Source organism: Loxodonta africana, chromosome 13 (assembly GCF_030014295.1).
Source record: "Loxodonta africana isolate mLoxAfr1 chromosome 13, mLoxAfr1.hap2, whole genome shotgun sequence".
In the NCBI taxonomy this organism is placed as follows: domain Eukaryota; kingdom Metazoa; phylum Chordata; class Mammalia; order Proboscidea; family Elephantidae; genus Loxodonta; species Loxodonta africana.
The window spans coordinates 9,907,205-9,926,426 of NC_087354.1; the positions used below are offsets into that span (position 1 = coordinate 9,907,205).

At 44.6% G+C, this 19,222-nt stretch overlaps 1 long non-coding RNA gene across 3 annotated transcripts in view; it reads right to left on the minus strand.

The window, feature by feature from the left end:
- The window catches only part of LOC111747854 (uncharacterized), a 94,476-nt gene that overhangs the window by 63,523 nt on the left and 11,731 nt on the right, over positions 1-19,222 (minus strand). For all 3 annotated transcript variants that reach the window (XR_010323743.1, XR_010323744.1, XR_002783802.2), the window contains exons 4-5: positions 3,860-3,961; positions 1,643-1,795 (exon numbers count right to left, since the gene is read on the minus strand). This is a non-coding gene — a long non-coding RNA (uncharacterized LOC111747854). The remainder of the gene's footprint in view (positions 1-1,642; positions 1,796-3,859; positions 3,962-19,222) is intronic.

Genomic DNA, 19,222 nt, shown 5'->3' on the forward strand with positions numbered 1-19,222 from the left:
TGGGTTTGATAATTCATTGCAATCACCACACAGAACTCACAGACAATACTTATGATAATAGGGCTTATTATAGGGAAGTAGCAGTTACAATTCAGGTTCAGGAACACTCAGGATACAGTTCTTTCATCAGGACAGCCTCTTCCCAGCCATGCCACAGGCATGCCTCTCTGGCCTTTGGCTACTGCCCTGCTCAGGCAAGTGTTAAAAAGCTCTTTTAGTTCTGCCACTAAGTACCCCAAGCTACCCCACTTTGCCAGTAAGCCTCAGCCTGAAGAAACTCAGAAGCCTAGCTCTTCCAAGTGCCTGGAGCACCCTACTCCACCAGGAAGCCTCCTGCACAAAGGCATTCAGCTTTCTCACTCCGTGGGCTGGGAAATCCACCATGCCATCTCCTGCTATCTCTTGCCAGTCTCCTGGTTCTCCTGCTTCTGCGCTGCTGTTTCTCAGCCACTGCTTCTCATTGTCTTGCAGTCTTCAGTGTTATGGCTCTCTCCCTGTCTCCTGGGTCTAGGAGGGTCTCAGGGCAGGGATCCCAGGTCTAAAGGACGCACTTCATTCCCGGTTATTCTTTCTTTGTGGTGGTGAGATAATTTCTTTTCCACCTCTGGGATGGCTCATTTCAAGCCCAGTGGAATGGCAAAGTTGACCAATCTCCCTGGTAGGCCACGATTACCCTATCTGCACAGTCCCATCCAATCACTTGGGTGGGAGTTACAAGACCATGGTGAGAAAGGCCACACAAAAGTGATCCATCGCACCACATACCCCAACACCTTTTCAGTCTGGAACCCTACCCTTGCCCTGTGCTTTCCCTGAGGCCCATGAGTCCAGAGCTACCCCACTTCAATTTCCCAAAGAACAAACCTCCAGACTTTTATGCGGGTTAGCTGTGCATGGTAGTGGTGGGAACACGTGGTCCTCCTGGCTTTCTATACATAGTTTAGATCAGACCCTCTGTCTTCATCACCACCCCTACCTCATCCCACTTCCTCCCATAGCCCAGTTTTCTGGGTTCTACCACTTGAATGGGCCTGATTCTTAGCAGTATCTGCCACAGCAGGTCCTCAGGTTGCAGCTCCTTTCTCACTGCTGCACCACTCTCCACAGTCCAGTCTTCTCTGTGCTAAAATGAGGATAAGAATAGCCCCCAACTTACAGGACTACTGTGAAGGTGACATGAGCTCACAGTGTGCCATCACAATTATGATAAGGATTGTCTCAGCCAAGCTCTGTCCCAGTATGCCATTTTGCTCACATACGCAAGCCCTTGTTAGAATGTAAAAATTCTCATGCTGAGGATGCAAAGCCGGGGAAAACTGTTCCCTGCCACATGGCTCTCAGCTCCTGCCAATTCAAGCATGACCCAGTCACCGGCCAAGCATGACACCAAGGAACATGTGAGCCCCCTGCAGCTACTCACAGTTCTCTCTCTCCATACCCTAGAGAAGAAGTTTGTACACATGCAAAATAATAATAATATGCAATGTCAGGTGAGACCTTGACAACTAATGACAGTTTGAAAGAAAGATGTATAGGCTCTGTGCCATCTGTCCACCTACTTTTCAGATTACTTGCACCTAACTTTGAAATTATGTTCAAGTTCAGTAGGAATCATCACTAGTGTGATAAAGACAGTACTCACCATGGGGGAGGGTGACTCGCACTGAGCAGCCCTTGCTCTGTCCACCTTTGCTGAAGTGGTGGATTCAACTCTTGAAAGGAGAGGGATTCCTCCTGCTGTGGTTCCTGCCCTGACATCCCAGTAGGCTCCTGGCACAGGGTGGCCCCAGTGACCCTGAGGTGAAAAGAGGAGGGGGCGGGACCACTTTCCCTCACCTCCTGCCCCCGCCCAGGGCTGTCCAGTCATGACGCAGTGCTGGATCTCAGAGGCCTGGCCAGACCACAGGCTTCCCACCAACTGCACACCCATGCTCATGAGCATGGCTGCTTCATTCCACAGCTATGCTCTTCATCAGTTACACAGTTGTTGTTGCTGGGTGCGGTCAAGTCCATTTTCAACTCACAGCGACCCCACGTGGCAGAGGAGAACTTCCCCATAAGGTTTTCTAGGTTATAATCTTTATAGGAACAGATCACCAGGGCTTTCTCCGATGGAGCCACCAGGTGGGCTCACACAATCAACCTTTTGTTTAGCAGCCAAGGGCTTAACTGTTGCACCACCAGGCTCCTTAATTACACAGTAGCAAGGCACAAATACTTCCACTATATTTGGGGAAGTGTTAAACTTTGGAATATTTCATTGGATGACCTGGGCATTGTCAAATATTTATTTAGGAAAATATAAACCTAAGGTACAACAAGGAGTCCCTGGATGGTGCAAATGGTTAATGCGCTCAGCTGCTAACTGAAAGGTTGACGGTTCGAGTCCACCCAGAGGCACCTCAGTGATGTGCTTCTGGAAGATTAGCCACCAGAAACCCTATGGAGCACACTTCTACTCTAACACACAAGGGGTCGCTGTGAGTCAGAGTCAGCTCTAGGGCAACTGGTTTTCACTTGTTAATGTATAACAGGTGGAAGGAAAGCATGTTAGTTACACCACCCTTCTGCTTCTAAGGGAAAAGTATCATGGAAATGGGGGGGGGGAGGTGCAGCAGGATGAAGAAATGGGAGGTGGGACTCTAAGGGAGGGAGGGCCTAGGGCTGGCCAGACCCTGCCTTGGGCCAGGAGAGCTGCAAATACACAGTAGGTCCACCTGCTACACCCCGTGGATGGATGCCCTCTTGGGGATCCTGTTCAGAGGTGGCCGTGGGTAAGAACCCTGCACAGAAGTGGGTGGAATGGGTGCCTCTCGCTCTGCCTCTGAAGTGGACAGCCAAGGTTGGGGCTGTGCGTCTGCCGCGGGACTAATGGTTCCATGAGTAGAGCAACCAGTGCACTGCACCAGCCCGCTGGCCTCTGCCCACAAAGTTATCCCATGCTGCTCCAGCTTCTGGGTGGGATTTGGGGACCCGCCTAGGGGCACCACCGAAGTGCCAGGTAAGTGCTTGTGGTTAGTGACAGATAAGGACATAAGTCGGTCATAAATATGTCTGTTGGTCCTGCAGGGTCAAACCCTGCCTAGGCTGTCCCTCCTGATGGTGCATGGGTGCCCAGCATTCTGGCTTCCCAGGGCATGAGGAGGCGACTCCATCTGAGGAACAGGGCCAGCTCCGGGCAAGATCCAGAGGAAAACACAAAAGCCCGGCTTTCATCTGTTTTAACAACAGAAGATGCACTTCATACTTAGGGGGCAGCTTTCAAACACAATGAAGGAGGAGACCATGAATACCAAGTCTCCCACCACCACTGCACCTCCCAGGCCCCTCCCCGGGAGACTCCCACAGTGTCAGTTTCCATGGTTTTTGTGCCCTTGCAGGAAAGTTCTATACCTCCACACACACACACACACACACAAGGAAACTCACATAAATCAGAGTGTTCTATACTCACACTATCTGGCTCCATCTTTTACATGAAGCAATACACTTTGAGGATTGCTCCACATCATAGACAAGTTGTTGTGTGCCATCAAGTCTATTCTAACTCATATCAATGCTATAGCACATAGTATAACTGTCCCATAGGGTTTCAAAGGCTGTAATCCTTATAGGAGCAGCTGGCCAGGTCTTTTCTTCAATGGAGCTGCTGGTGGGTTCAAACCATTGACCTTTTGGTTAGCAGCCAAGTGTTTAACCACTGCACCACCAGGGCTCCTATCATAGACACAAATATACCTTATTCTTTTTAATGAGTGCAAGGTAATTTCATCTGAGGTTGTACCATTTGTTGTTGTGAGTTGCTATCGAGTTGGCTCCTACTCATGGTGACCCCAAGTACAAAAGAACAAAAGATTACCTGATCCTGCATCATCTTCTCCATCATTGGTATGCTCAAGTCCACTGTTGTGGCCACTGGTATTTTGAGTGCCTTTCAACCAAGGGAGTTCATCTTCCAGCACTATATGGGACAATATTCTGTAGTTATCCATACGGTTTTTATTGGCTAATTTTCAGAAGTAAGTCAACAGGCTTTTCTTCCTACTCTTAATTGGAAACTCCACTGAAACCTGTCCACTAGGGATGACCCTGCTGGCATGTGAAATACAAGTGGTATAGCTTCCAGCATCATAGCAACACTCAAGCCACCACAGTATTCCAAACTGACAGACAGGTGGTGGTTTATTTAATTAATAACACTATTAGATGTATTTAAGTTGTTTCCATTCTCTCATGATCACAAACAATGCTGCAATGAGCCCCTGTGATAAAGGCCATTGCACACGTGGGTGAGGAAACCCGTAAGGTGAAGTCCTACGAGCAGGGTTGCTGGGTCAAAGAGCACCTGTGTTTTATATTTGGCTACATGGGGCCCAGCTGTTTCCTAACTGTCCCTGCAGCCACGCCATGGGTGAGGGTTTATTTTCCCACTCACTCAACACACAGTGGTTATCAAAGATTTGGAATTCTGCCAATCAGATAGGTGGAAAGTCATATTTCATTGAAGTTTTAGTTCGCACTTCCCTTGTGTAAGAGAAATTTAAGCCCCGTTTTCAAATGTTTAGATGCCATCTGCTTTTACTTTTCCTGCAAACTCTTTCTATCCATTGCCCATTGTCCAATCCAGTTGCTGGATTTTTCTTATTGATTTGTAGCACACCTTTGCCTGTGATATAACTTGCACATATTTTTTTTCTCAGTTTATGATTTGTCTTCTTACTTTAATGGTGACATTTTCTGCCATGCAGAAATATTTGGCTCTTTTCTGGTGGAATAAATAAATTATGTAGTTTATGGCCTCAAGGATTTGTAACATAATTAAAAAGTTTGACCCCCTCCAAGATTATAACATTTTTTCCCATCATTTTCTTCTAGTATTTTTGTGGCTTTCTTTCTTTTTTTTTCCTTTCTCTCTTTTTTCTTTTCTCATTTTTTTACAACTAAATCTTTGTTTTATCTGGACCCCTCTGGAATTTATTTTGTGAAAATAGGAGGTAAGTGTCCAATTTTACTTTTTTCTAGTTGCCTAGCCACTTGTCCCAATGCTATGTATTAACTGTCCATCTTTTCCCACTGGGTGAGAGACACTTTTACCACTTTCACCACTTTCTAAATCTCTACCTATGCCTGGTGGCCCTGCGCTGTGGATGATCACTTGACCACCTCTGGTGGAATGACAGTCCAGGCAGACCCAGAGAGAAGGTGCCTTAGGGTCTGATTGGGTGCACCAACATGTTTCCATAAAGCAGCATTGACCAAGATAGGAAAATCACCACCTGGGTGCGTCTGGGCAAGAGCTTCGCATCCACACAGTCATCAGGCCAGTCTGCTCCACAGCAGAACTGTCCTCTAAACAACCCCCACCCCGTCTTCCCATTACCACAAGCATGCCTATCCCAGAGCAGGGGCTGACTCAGCCAGGTCATGGTGAGAAGTAGGAGGCTGGCAGGGGGGTCACTAACTCCTACCCCTGCTCCCGCTGTCTGCACATGTCTGCACACCTCCTGGCCTTTCTTGCCTCACTTCTTCCAGACTGTCCTTGAGGACTCAGTGTTCCTTCCCCGATTCTTTCCAATCACATTCAGGCAGCTGAACCCTAGTACGTGCTGCGGGTGGGATGCTGTCCTGTGGGGGGCAGAGACTCCTGGAAGAACAGGCACAAGCAGGGGCCTAGCTCAGTCTGGAGAAACAATGCTTGCATGGAGACAGGTGAAGCATAGGCATAAGCCAGGACCCAGGGAGGGAACACGGACCAGCCTAAGAGAGTAGCAGGTGCAAAGAACCCAAGGACAAAAGTCCAGGTTTCCCCACAAATATGCCACTGTCTCAGGTACCTATTGCTGCAGTCAGAGAAATGGCCACAAATCAACTGCTGTCTCAGGTACCTAAATCAAAAAAACCCACTGCCGTCGAGTTGATTCGGACTCATAGCAACCCTACAGGACAAAGTAGAACTGCCCTATAGGGTTTCCAAGGAGTGTCTGGTGGATTCAAATGGCCAACCTTTTGGTTGGCAGCCATAGTTCTCAACCACTGAGCCACGAGGGCTCCAAATCCATCTAGTGCTGCCGTAACAGAAATACCCACATTATACTGTCATCTCAGTTACCTAGTGCTGCTATAACAGAAAGATCCATCAATCTACTGCTGTCTCAGTTACCTAGTGTTGCTGCAACAGCAATACCTGCAAAACTATAGCTGTCTCAGTTATTCACCGCCGTTATAACAGCAATACCCCCAAACCTACTGTGGGCTCTGTTATCTAATGGTGTTGTAACAGATATACCCACAAAGCCACTATCGTCTCAACTATCTAATGTTACCATCACAGAAATAACTGCAAATCCACTGCTGTCTCAGTTATCCAGGGCTGCCTTCACAGAAACATCAGGAACTCTACAGCTGCGTCAGTTACATGGTGCTGCTGTAACAGAAATACCCCCAAATCTAGAGCTGTCTCAGCTCTCTAAAGCTGCTGTAATAGAATTATCCTCAAACCTACTGCTGTCCCAACTGTCTACTGCTGCCATCACAGAAATACCTTCAAATCTATCATTATCTCAGCTACCCCGTGCAGCCGTAATAGCACTTCCCACAAATGTACTGCTGAAGTAGCTATCTACTGCAGGCGTGTTAGGAATACCCGCAAATCCATTGCGGTCTCAGTTATCCAGTGCTGCTGTGACAGCCATGCCTGCACTTCTACAGTTGTCTCAGTTACCCAGTGCTGCTATCACAGAAATATCCAGAAATCTACAGCTGTCTCAGTTACATAGTGCTGCTATAACAAAAACACCCTCAAATCTACCAGTGTTTCAGCTATTTAACACTGCGGTAATGAATTATCCACATATCTACTGCTGTCTTAGTTACCCAGTGCTGCTATCACAGAAATACCCGCTAATCGGTCTCCTGCAGTCTCAGCTCCTTAGCGTTGCTGTGACAGAAGCACCTGCAAATCTACTCTTGTCTGGGTTATCTATGCTGCCATCTCAGAAATAGCTGCAAACCTACAGCTGTCTCAGTTACCTAGTTATCATAGAAATACCCCCAGATTCACTGCTACCTAGTGCTGCTACCACAGAAATACCCACAAATCTACTGCTCCCTCACGTATCTAGTCCTGCTGTCATAGAAACATCCTCAAACTTCCTGCTGTCTTGGCTATGCACTGCTTCCGTAACAGAAACGCACACAAATTGACTGCTGTCTTAGTTATCTAGCGCTGGTATCACAGAAATACCACAAGTGGGTGGCTTTAAGAAAAAAAAAAAAAAAAAACCAGTGCCATCAAGTCAATTCCTACTCATAGAGACCCTATAGGACAGAGTAGAACTGCCCCATAGAGTTTCCAAGGAGCGCCTGGCGGATTTGAACTGCCGACCCTTTGGTTAGCAGCTATAGCACTTAACCACTATGCCACCGGGGCTTTGGCTTTAAGAAACAAATTTATTTTCTCCCTACTAGGAGGCTAGAAGGGCAAATTCATTGGTGCCACCCTTAGGGGAAGCCCTTCTCTATCTGTCAGCTCCAGAGGAAGGTCCTCGACTCTCTGAGCTTCTCTGCTGGGCGATCTTCATGTGTCTTGGCATCTCTCTTCCCCCATCTCCACTTGCTCACTTTCTTGTTTAGTCTCTTTCATATCTCAAGAGGTTGATTTTAGACACACCCGACACTAACACTGTCTCATTAACGTAACTAAGAAAACCCATTCCAAATGGGGTTATAATCACAGGTACAGGGGTTAAGATTTACAGCACATATTTTGGGGGGGGTACTGAATTCAATCCATAACAACTGCTGACACTGAGGCCCAGCACGTCAGACGGACAGCCAGCTGTAAACCTGAGTGAACGCGCAGCTCAGTGTACCTGCAGCATCCAGCACTGGGCTCACCACACTTTAGGGACAAGAACGTACTCAGGACAGCAGCAGAGGGGAGGGCTAGTAGGAAAGGAGGCCTCCCCTGTCCAGGCTCTGCAACTTCCGGGGCTCAGGCTCCAACTCTGACTTCTCACCCCCAGGGCAAATGACTTCACAACTCTGACACTCAGTTTTCCCATCTGTAAAATGAGATAATGCTGTGGTAGCCCTGACCCTGAGAAGAGTGTCGCCTGGGCCCACCTGACTCCTCATATCTGAGAGCCCCGCTCAGGAGGTGTTGCTGGAAGGTGTCAAGCGGACCACTCCCCAGCCAAGTCTCTCTCTCTCTCTCTCACACAAACACACACACGCGTGCGTGGCGTGCGTACGCATGGACACACACTTTGCTCATCAGGAATCATGTTTTCTAGGCATCTTACTAATTTGGTCCTCACAACAGCCCTCTGTGAGAGATTTCTGCATGTTGTGTGCCCCAGGATTTGGGGTAGAAGGTCAAATTGCACGTTTCGAACCCTGAAATGTATGCGCCCCACGTTCCCTCGCCCCCTCAGACGGTGATATCTCTGACAAATGTTGGTTCCCTTGCCACTGCCACGCTTTCTGCAATTCGCTGTGTCCTGGTGCAGAGTGACCAGCCTGTTCACACGGCCGAGGGCGGGGGGGCGGGGGGGCGGGGGGGAGGTGGGGTGGACGTAGAGGGGTGGGGAGTGGTGCGGCCCTCAGGTGTCCTGCTGATTCACTCCGCGGCTCCAGCAGAGAGTTCCATTTTACAAGGTCAGGGAGTGGGCGCTTCATACAAGGTTGCCTTCAATTATTTCAGCTGCATGGGAAGTATTTCACAGTCAGACCAAACAAACATTTGCATCTATAAAAGGAAAACCAGGGTCATTTGAAATAGAGAAGAAAGCTGTTCCCATATCCGGAGGGTGTGGTCAGACTTTCCAGAGAGCAGCTGTGGAGGGCTGCTCCGGTTTTGTGTGTGGGCCAAGGCACACAGTCAGCACTCTTTCCAGGAGGGGGGCATTTTCTAGTAAATAACAGCGTGGCCAACCCAAGCTTCCTTCCTTTCATTCGCTCCCCCAAAGCCACCCCAGGTCTCCTGCAGTTGGCAGAATAACTTCTTTGAAGGGTTCTGTCGGCCTTTCATGAGTAGGCCACCAAGACCAACTCAGTGTTATCAACCAGTCATGCCCAAAGCAGGGGGAAGGGCTGCTCCTCAGACTCCCCAGAGCAGAAGGAAGGGCGCTGCTCCCTAGCCCTCCCAAAGCAGGGAGGGAGGTGGTAGTCCCCAGACCCCCCAAAGCAGGAGGAAGGGCACTGCTCTCCAGAGACCCCCAAAGCAGGGAGGGAGGCGGTTCTCCCCAGACCCCCCAAAGCAGGGAGGGAGGCGGTGCTCCCCAGACCCCCCAAAGCAGAAGGAAGGCACTGCTCCCCAAAGCCCTCAAAGCAGGAGGAAGGGCGCTGCTCCCCAGACCCCCCAAAGCAGAAGGAAGGCAGTGCTCCCTAGAGCCCTCAAAGTAAGGGGAGAAGTAGAGTTCCCAGACACCTCGCCTTCCCCCCCACCCCCCGCATCCTCCATAACCTGTCCTTGATGTGCCTCCCCTCCTGTCTCCTGGGATGCTTCCTAGCACCTCCACTTCACACTTGGGCAGGTGCCCAGGAGATGGGAGCCATGTTTTTCCCAAAGAGTCGGGATCTGGGAAGCAGTCTGAGCGTCATTCTTTTCCTTTGTTCCAGCCCCTGTGGCTTAAACCCCATCATGTAAATTAATCCCAAAGGAAGGTGGCAGCTGCTACAACTCTCTCTGTGGGCCCCCCAGACCCTCTTCTAGGGTTTCCACTGATCGCTGAGCTGCTAGATGACAAGCAGACAGTGCCACCCTGACCACGCCTGACTGCAGGCGTTCTCACACAGGTGAGTCTTCACAGCCAGCCAGCTCGTCCCCATCTGCCCACCATGCCGCCCTCACAACAGCCTGGCCTGCAGGAAGGGAAGGCATACAAATACCGGTCCTTTCCTTTGGGTCCTGCCCTTAGGTTCCCAGGGTGATGCAAATGGTTTGCTCTTGGCTACTAATCTAAAGGCTGGCAGTTCAAATCCACCCAGTGGTGCTGCAGAAGAAAGGTCTGACGACCTGTTCTGTAACACATGGGATTTCCATGAGTCGGAATCCACTTGACAGCAATGGGTTAACCCTTCCATTACGATCCACTGCTAGACCCCTGGCTTAGTCACTCATCCACTTATTTATTCATTCAATCGATAATTTTTGACATCAGGTTCAAGATGCCTGATTAAACACATCCAGGTACTTCTCCTCCCTCCATAAATCTCCTGAGATAAAAAATATATATATATAAACACAAACACTTAGAAGTCTTGGAGAGCCAGGAAAAAGGCCACCAGTAGATCAGAACACTGGAGTATTTCTGGAAGCAGAGCTGAGGGACCACAATGCTATACAGGTGAGAGACCACCTTAATAAACCCCAAGTCTGGAAATGGGGGAGGGCAAAGAAAAAGTGGGTCATGGGTAACCACTTCAAGGCTGCCCAAGCAGCTGAGGTGGGGCTCATTTATTCCCATGATAAAGCCAGCATGTAGCTTTGAGAAGGAAGACACAGAGCTGCAAGAGAAGCCTCCAGGGGTAACGTTGGCCCCAGAGAGCAAAACATGACCCTGCCTAGGCAACTGCCAGCCAAAGTGAGCCAAGGAGTACCCCAGATCAGAGGCCTCACAGAGGCAGCCTGCCCCTTGCACATCCTTGCCACGTCTCCATGACCCCCACGTTCCCAGTGGTACAGGGCTACTGTCACTGGGCGTGGAGAGTCCCCCCAAGAAAGAAGGCTTGCTTGTGCTGAAGAATGACCAGTCAAGATCAGCAGTTCCCAAACATGTGCAGTCAGGACCTCATGCTGTTGTCAAAATATTTATATGGGTTAAACGTATCGATATTTACTGTGATAGAAGTTAAAATGGAGAAAAAAAAACTAAACATTTATTTATTTAAAAATAACAATAAGCCCATTACATGTTGTCATGGATTGAATCATGTCCCCCAAAAATATATATCAACTTGATTAGGTCATGATTCTCAGTATTGTATGATTGTCTGCCATTTTGTCATCTGATGTGATTTTCCTATGTGTTGTAAATCCAATCATTATGATGTAATAAAATGGATTAGCGGCAGTTGTACTGATAAGATCTACAAGATTAAATAGTGTCTTAAGCCAATCTCTTTTGAGATATAAAAGAAAAGTGAGGAGACGGGGCCAAGATGGTGGAATAGCCAGATGGTTTCTGTGGTCCCTCTTACAACAAAGACCTGAAAAAACAAGTGAAATGATTACATTTATGACAAGCTAGGAGACCTGAACATCAAAGGCAAAGTTAGAAAACGGACTAAGCACCAGGGGAAGGGAGAGATGATTCAGAAGTGGAGAGGAGTTGCCGGACCTGAATCGCCAGGATCCTTCTGGCACCATTCCTGGGAGTGGCTGCAGCAGGCTGATGGTAGCATTTGGCCGCAGTTTCCTCAGGGAGAAATGACCAGCCACACAGCCTACGCACACCTCCAGATCCTGAGAAGAACAATGCTCTTGGCAAAAGCTAAATACTTGTATATATTTTACTGCACACCCAGCCCCCAAGCTGGCTTCAGAGGCTGTTGATTTCCCTGGGCCTGAGATAGATCCTGTTGAGCACCTGGAGCCATTCTCCTGGCCTTAGAGAGGGAATAAATATGCAATCGGGGGGAAAGATAATTTGCCAGCTCCACTAACCTGGGGGGCTCTGGACAAAAGTGGCTTCCGTCCAGGCATAAATGGTCCATGGACTTTGAATACCTTTCCTCTCTGCATGGACCCGTGTGGGCCTATTTCATAAGAACAGGCCCTTCTTGGCAGACTGCAACTGTTTCAGCTGTGCAGTGGAGAGGTGGGTGTTTGATGACTGACACCACTTTGCCTATTAAACAGTGTCCTCACCTACCCACATCAAGGGATTAATGACTGGTGGCTCCAGTCAGGCCACCCAGCCACCCACAAAAGGGGTCCAAGGATAACTGGTACCTCCCAGTCCTTACACCCAAAAGCACTGGGTGCAAATGGTCCGTCCGCAGAACCCGCCCACTTGTACACTCTAGGGAAGAAGGATGTGCTTTCCTCAGAGTCACTTGGGGAATGATCCTCAGGCCCCTGCCTTGTTCAGAGCATGGCCCCCTCCTGCAATCAGATACCAGTGCCTATACCAATCACCCCTGCCCCTCTAAGATTGTATAACAAAGCCTGTATCACACACTTGATGACCAGCTACCTGGACACTTGAGCTGAATCCATACAAGAAAAGTGAATGGAATCCTAGACTGACATACCTGATACCAGCTCTAACCATCCGGTGACAGGACGTCAGAGCCTCAAAGGCGAAAATAATCAAGCTAGCTCATTCAAGCAACGCATTTGGGCATATCAAAACAAAACAAAGCAAGAAGCTAGGATCAGTAAACAAACATAAAATAAACAAATACAACTTATAGATGGCTCGGAGGCAACAGTCAATATCAAATCACATAAAGAAACAGACCATGATCCCTTCAAGAAGCTCTCAAAACAAAGAATCAAGGGATCATCTAGAAGAAAGCACCTTCCTGGAATTACCAGATGCAGAATACCACAGATTAATATACAGAACCCTTCAAGACATCAGGAAGGAGGAGCTCAGGCAATGTGCAGAACAAGCCAAGGAACGCAAATATAAAACAATTGAAGAAATTAAAAATGTTATTCAAGAACATAATGAAAAATTTAATAAGCTGCAAAAATCCATAGAGAGACAGCAATCAGAAATTCAGAAGATTAACAATAAAATTACAGAATTAGACAACTCAATAGAAAGTCAGAAGAGCAGAATTGAGCAAGTGGAAGGCAGAATTAGTGAGCTTGAAGATAAAGCACTTGGCACCAATATATCTGAAGAAAAATCAGATAAAATGAAGAAACACTAAGAATCATGTGGGACTCTATCAAGAGAAATAACCTATGACTGACTGGAGTACCAGAACAGGGAGGGATAACAGAAAATAGAGAGAGAATTGTTGAAGATTTCTTGGCAGAAAACTTCCCTGATATAGTGAAAGATGAGAAGATATCTACCCAAGATGCTCATCAAACTCCACATAAGGTAGATTTTAAAAGAAAGTCGCCAAGGCATATTATACTCAAACTTGCCAAAACCAAAGGTAAAGAAAGAATTTTAAGAGAAGCTAGGGATAAACAAAAAGTCACCTACAAAAGAGAGTCAAAAACAGTAAGCTCAGACTACTTGGCAGAAACCATGCAGGCAAGAAGGCAGTGGGATGACTTATATAAAGCACTGAAGTAAAAAAATTGCCTGCCAAGAATCATATATCCAGTAAAACTTTCTCTCAAATACAAAGGTGAAATTAGGACATTTCCAGAAAGCAGAAAGTATACAGAATTTGTAAAAACCAAACCAAAACTACAAGAAACACTAAAGGGAGTTCTTTGGTGAGAAAATTAATAATATCAGGTAACAACCCAAGACTAGAACACTGGGACAGAGCAATCACAGGCCACCCAAGACAGGGAAATCACAAAAATGAATCAAGATTAAAAAAAAAAAACAAAAAAACGCTCAAAACAGGGAAATGTTATTATGTAAAAGAAGACAACATTAAAACAATAAAGAGGGACTAAGAAATGTAGTCATAGATCTTTTAAATGGAGAGGAAGACAAGGCGATACAAAGAAATAAAAGTTAGGTTTAAACTTAGAAAAATAGGGGTAAATATTAAGGTAACCACAAAAGACACTAACTATCCTACTCATCAAAATAAAACACAAGAAAAAAACAGAGACTTGGCAGAAACAAAATCAACAACAAGAATAAGAGGAATAGACAATCTATAAACTACTCAGCACAAAAGACTAAGTGGGAAAAAGAAACTGTCAACAACAAACAAAAAAAGACATAAAAATGACACCACTAAACTCATACCAATCCATAATTACGCTGAATGTAAATGGACTAAATGCACCAATAAAGACACAGAGAGCGGCAGAATGGATTAAAAAAAAAACATGATCCATCTATATGCTGCCTACAAGAGACACACCTTAGACTCAGAGACACAAACAAAGTAAACTCATAGGGTGGAAAAAAATATATCAAGCAAACAGCAATCAAAAAGGAACAGGAGTGGCAATATTAATTTCTGACAAAATAGACTTTAAAGTTAAATCCACCACAAAGGATAAGAAATGACACTATATAATGATGAAGGGGACAATAGGCCAGGAGGATATAACCATATTAAATATTTATGTACCCAGTGACAGGGCTGCAAGATACATAAAACAAACTCTAACAGCATTGAAAAATGAGATAGACAGTTCCACAATCATAGTAGGAGATTTTAACACACCACTTTCGGTGAAGGACAGGACATCCAGAAAGAAGCTCAATAAAGACATCCAGAAAGAAGCTCAAAAAAGGACAGGACATCCAGAAAGAAGCTCAGTAAAGGACAGGACTTCCAGAAAGAAGCTCAATAAAGAATCTTGACAAATCTCAATAAAGATCTAAATGCCACAATCAACCAACATGAACTTATAAACATATACAGAGCACTCCACCCAAAAGCAGCCAAGTACACTTTCTTTTCTAGTGCACGTGGAACATTCTCTAGAATATACCACATATTAGGTCATAAAGCAAGCCTTAGCAGAATCCAAAACTTTGAAATATTACAAAGCATCTTCTCTGACTAAAAGGCCATAAAAGTAGAAATCAATAACAGGAAAAGCAGGGAAAAGGAATCAAACACTTGGAAACTGAACAACGCCCTGCTCAAAAAGGACTGGATTATAGAAGACACTAAGGATGGAATAAAGAAATTCATAGAATCCAATGAGAATGAAAACACTTCCTATCAGAACCTTTGGGACACAGTGAAAGCAGTGCTCAAAGGTCAGTTTATATCAATAAATGCACACATACAAAAAGAAGAAAGGGCCAAAATCAAAGAATTCTCCCTACAACTTGAACAAATAGAAAGAGAACAACAAAAGAATCCCTCAGGCACCAGAAGAAAGCAACTAATAAAAATCAGAGCAGAATTAAATGAAATAGAAAACAAAAAACAAGTGAAAGAATTAACAAGACCAAAAGCTGGTTCTTGGAAAAAACTAACAAAATTGATAAACCACTGGCCGAACTGACAAAAGAAAAACAGGAGAAGAAGCAAACAACCCGAAAAAGAAATGAGATGGGCGATATTACAACAGACCCAACTGAAATTAAAAGAAACATATCAGATTACTACGAAAAATTACACCGTAACAAATTTGAAATCTTAGATGAAATGGATGGATTCCTAGAAACACACTACCTACTTAAACTAACACATAGGTAGAACAATTAAATAGACCCATAACAAAAGAAGAGATTGAAAAGGTAGTAAAAAAAAAAAAAAGTCCCAACAAAAAAAAAGCCCTGGCCCGGAAGGCTTCACTGCAGAGTTCTACCAAACTTTCAGAGAAGAGTTAACACCACTACTACTCAAGGTATTTCAGAGTATAGAAAAGGATAGAATATTCCCAAACTCATTCTATGAAGCCAGCATAGCCCTGATACCAAAACCAGGTAAAGACAACACAAAAAAAGAAAATCACACACCTATATCCCTCACGAACTTAGATGCAAAAATCCTCAACAAAATTCTAGCCAATAGAATTCAACAACATACCAAAAAAATTATTCACCATGACCAAGTGGGATTCATACCAGGTATGCAGAGATGGTTCAACATTAGAAAAACAATTAATGTAATCTATCATATAAGTAAAACAAAAGACAAGAATCACATGATTTTATCAACTGATGCAGAAAAGGTGTTTGACAAAGTTCAACACCCATTCATGATAAAAACTCAGCAAAATGGGAATAGAAGGCAAATTCCTCAGCATATTAAAGGGCATTTATACAAAGCCAACAGCCAACATTATCCTAAATGGAGACAGTCTGAAAGCATTCGCCTTGAGATCGGGAACCAGACAAGGATGCCCTTTATCACCACTCTTAGTCAACATTGTGCTGGAGGTCCTAGTCAGAGCAATTAGGCTAGATAAAGAAATAAAGGGCATCCAGACTGGTAAGGAAGAAGTAAAAGTATCTCTATTTGCAGATGACATGATCTTATACACAGAAAACCCTAAAGAATCCTCAAGAAAACTACTGAAACTAATAGAAGAATTCAGCAGAGTATCAGGATACAAGATAGACATAAAAAAAGCAGTTGGATCCTCTACACCAACAAAAAGAACATCTAACAGGAAATCACCAAATCAATACTATTTACAGTAGCCCCCAGGAAGATAAAATACTTAGGAATAAATCTTACCAGAGATGTAAAAGACCTATACAAAGAAAGCTACAAGACACTACTGCAAGAAACCAAAAGACACCTACATAAGTGGAAAAACATACCTTGCTCATGGATAGGGAGACTTAACATGTAAAAATGTCTATTCTACCAAAAGCCATCTATAGATACGATGCAATTCCAATGCAAATTCCAACTACATTTTTTAATGAGATGGAGAAACAAATCACCAACTTCATATAGAAGGAAAAGAGGCCTCGGATAAGTAAAGCATTACTGAAAAAGAAGAACAAACTGGGAGGCCTCTCTCTACCTGATTTTAGAACCTATTATATCAGTCAAAACAGCCTGGTACTGGTACAACAACAGATACACAGACCAATGGAACAGAATTGAGAATCCAGACATAAATTCAGCCACATATGAGCAGCTGACATTTGACAAAGACCCAAGGTCAGTTAAATGGGGAAAAGACAGTCTTTTTAACAAATGCTGCTGGCAAAACTGAACATCCATCAGCAAAAAAAATGCAACAAGACCCATACCTCACACCATGCACAAAAACTAACTAAAAATGGATCAAAGACATAAATATAAAATCTAAAACGATAAAGATCATGGAAGAAAAAATAGGGACAACACTAGGAGCCTTAATACATGGCATAAACAGTATACAAAACATTACTAACAATGCAGAAGAGAAACTAGATAATTGGTAACACCTATACTCATCCAAAGACTTCACCATAAGAGTGAAAACTTTACCTATAGACTGGGAAAAAGTTTTTGGCTATGACATTTCCGATCAGCACCTGATCACTAAAATCTACATGATACTGCAAAACCTCAAATACAAAAAGACAAATAACCCAATTAAAAAATGGGCAAAAGATATGAACAGACACTTCACTAAAGAAGACATTCAGGCTGCTAACAGGTATATGAGGAAATGCTCAGGATCATTAGCCATTAGAGAAATGCAAATTAAAACTACAATGAGATTCCATCTCACTCCAACAAGGCTGGCATTAATCCAGAAAACACAAAATAATAAATACTGGAGAGGCTGTGGAGAGACGTGAACACTGCTGGTGGGAATGTAAAATGGTACAACCACTTTGGAAGCTGATTTGGCGCTTCCTTAAAAAGTTAGAAATAAATCTACCATATGATCCAGCAATCCCATTCCTTGGAATATATCCTAGAGAAATAAGAGTCTTTACACGAACAGATACATGCACACCCATGTTCATTGCAGCACTGTTTACAATAGCAAAAAGATGGAAGCAACCAAGGTGCCCATCAACGGATGAATGGATAAATAAATTATGGTATATTCACACAATGGAATACTACACATCGATGAAGAACAATGATGAATCCGTGAAACGTTTCATAACATGGGGGAATCTCCAAGGCGTTATGCTGAGCGAAATTAGTCAGCCGCAAAAGGACAAATATTGTATAAGACCACTATTATAAGAATTCGAGAAATAGTTTAAACAGAGAAGAAAATATTCTTTGATGGTTAAGAGAGGGGGGAGGGAGGGAGGGAGGGAGGGAGGGAGGGAGAGGGGTTTTCACTAATTAGTTAGTAGATAAGAACTATTTTAGGTGAAGAGAAAGACAACACACAATACAGGGGAGGTCAGCACAACTGGACTAAACCAAAAGCAAAGAAGTCTCCTGAATAAACACTTCGAAGGCCAGCATAGCAGGGGTGGTGGCTTGGGGACCACAGTTTCAGGGGACATCTAAGTCAATTGGCATAATAAAATCTATTAAGAAAACATTCTGCATCCCACTTTGGAGAGTGGTGTCTGGGGTCTTAAACACTAGCAAGGACCCATCTAAGATGCATCAATTGGTCTCAACACACCTGGAGCAAAGGAGAATGAAGAACACCAAAGACACAAGGCGATTATGAGCCCAAGAGACAGAAAGGGCCACACAAACCAGAGACTACATCAGCCTGATATCACAAAAACTAGATGGTGCCCAGCTACAACCAATGACTGCTCTGACAGGGAACACGACAGAGAACCCCTGAGGGAGCAGGAGAGCAGTGGGATGCAGACCCCAAATTCTCATAAAAAGACCAGACTTAGTGGTCTGACTGAGACTAGAAGGTGTCTAGTGGTCATGGTCCGCAGACCTTCTGTTAGCCCAGGACTGGAACCATTCCCAAAGCCAGCTCTTCAGACAGGGATTGGACTGGACAATGGGGTAGAAAATGATACTGGTAAAGAGTGAGCTTCCTGGATCAAGTAGACACATGAGACTATGTTGGCTTCTCCTGTCTGGAGGGGAGATGGGAGGGAGGAGGTGATCAGAAGCTGGCAGAATGGACACACAAAGAGAGAGTGGAGGGAAGGAGTGTGCTGTCTCATTGGGGGAAAGCAATTAGGAGTATATAGCAAGGTGTGTATAAATTTTTGTATGAGAGACTGACTTGATCCATAAACTTTCACTTAAAGCACAATAAAAATTTCAAAAAAAAGAATACTGACAAATTGTGACAATGTAACTAATGTCAGTGAACAATTTATGTGGAAATTTGTAAAAAAAAATTTTTCATTGAAGGATTACAGTTTTGCAACAGAAATAACAACTAAAAAATATGTGTTTGGGTATATAGATACGTAAGTGTGCATAAATATGTACAGAAAGGCATATAGGAAGAACTGTAGGCATATATATGTTTACGTGTGTGGCATATATTTTCAAATATAAAACAAAGCACTTAGGGGGCACGGTTATGGATACTTCGTAAACAACCAAACACCCCACAGGATTGGTCTACTGGGTTTAAGGGCTTAGGACCACAGTCTAGTGGGGCAACTCAGTCAATTAGCATAAGACAGTCTGTAAAGACAATGTTCTACATCCTAGTCTGGCAAGTAGAGCCTGGAGTCTTAAAAGCTTGTGAACAGTC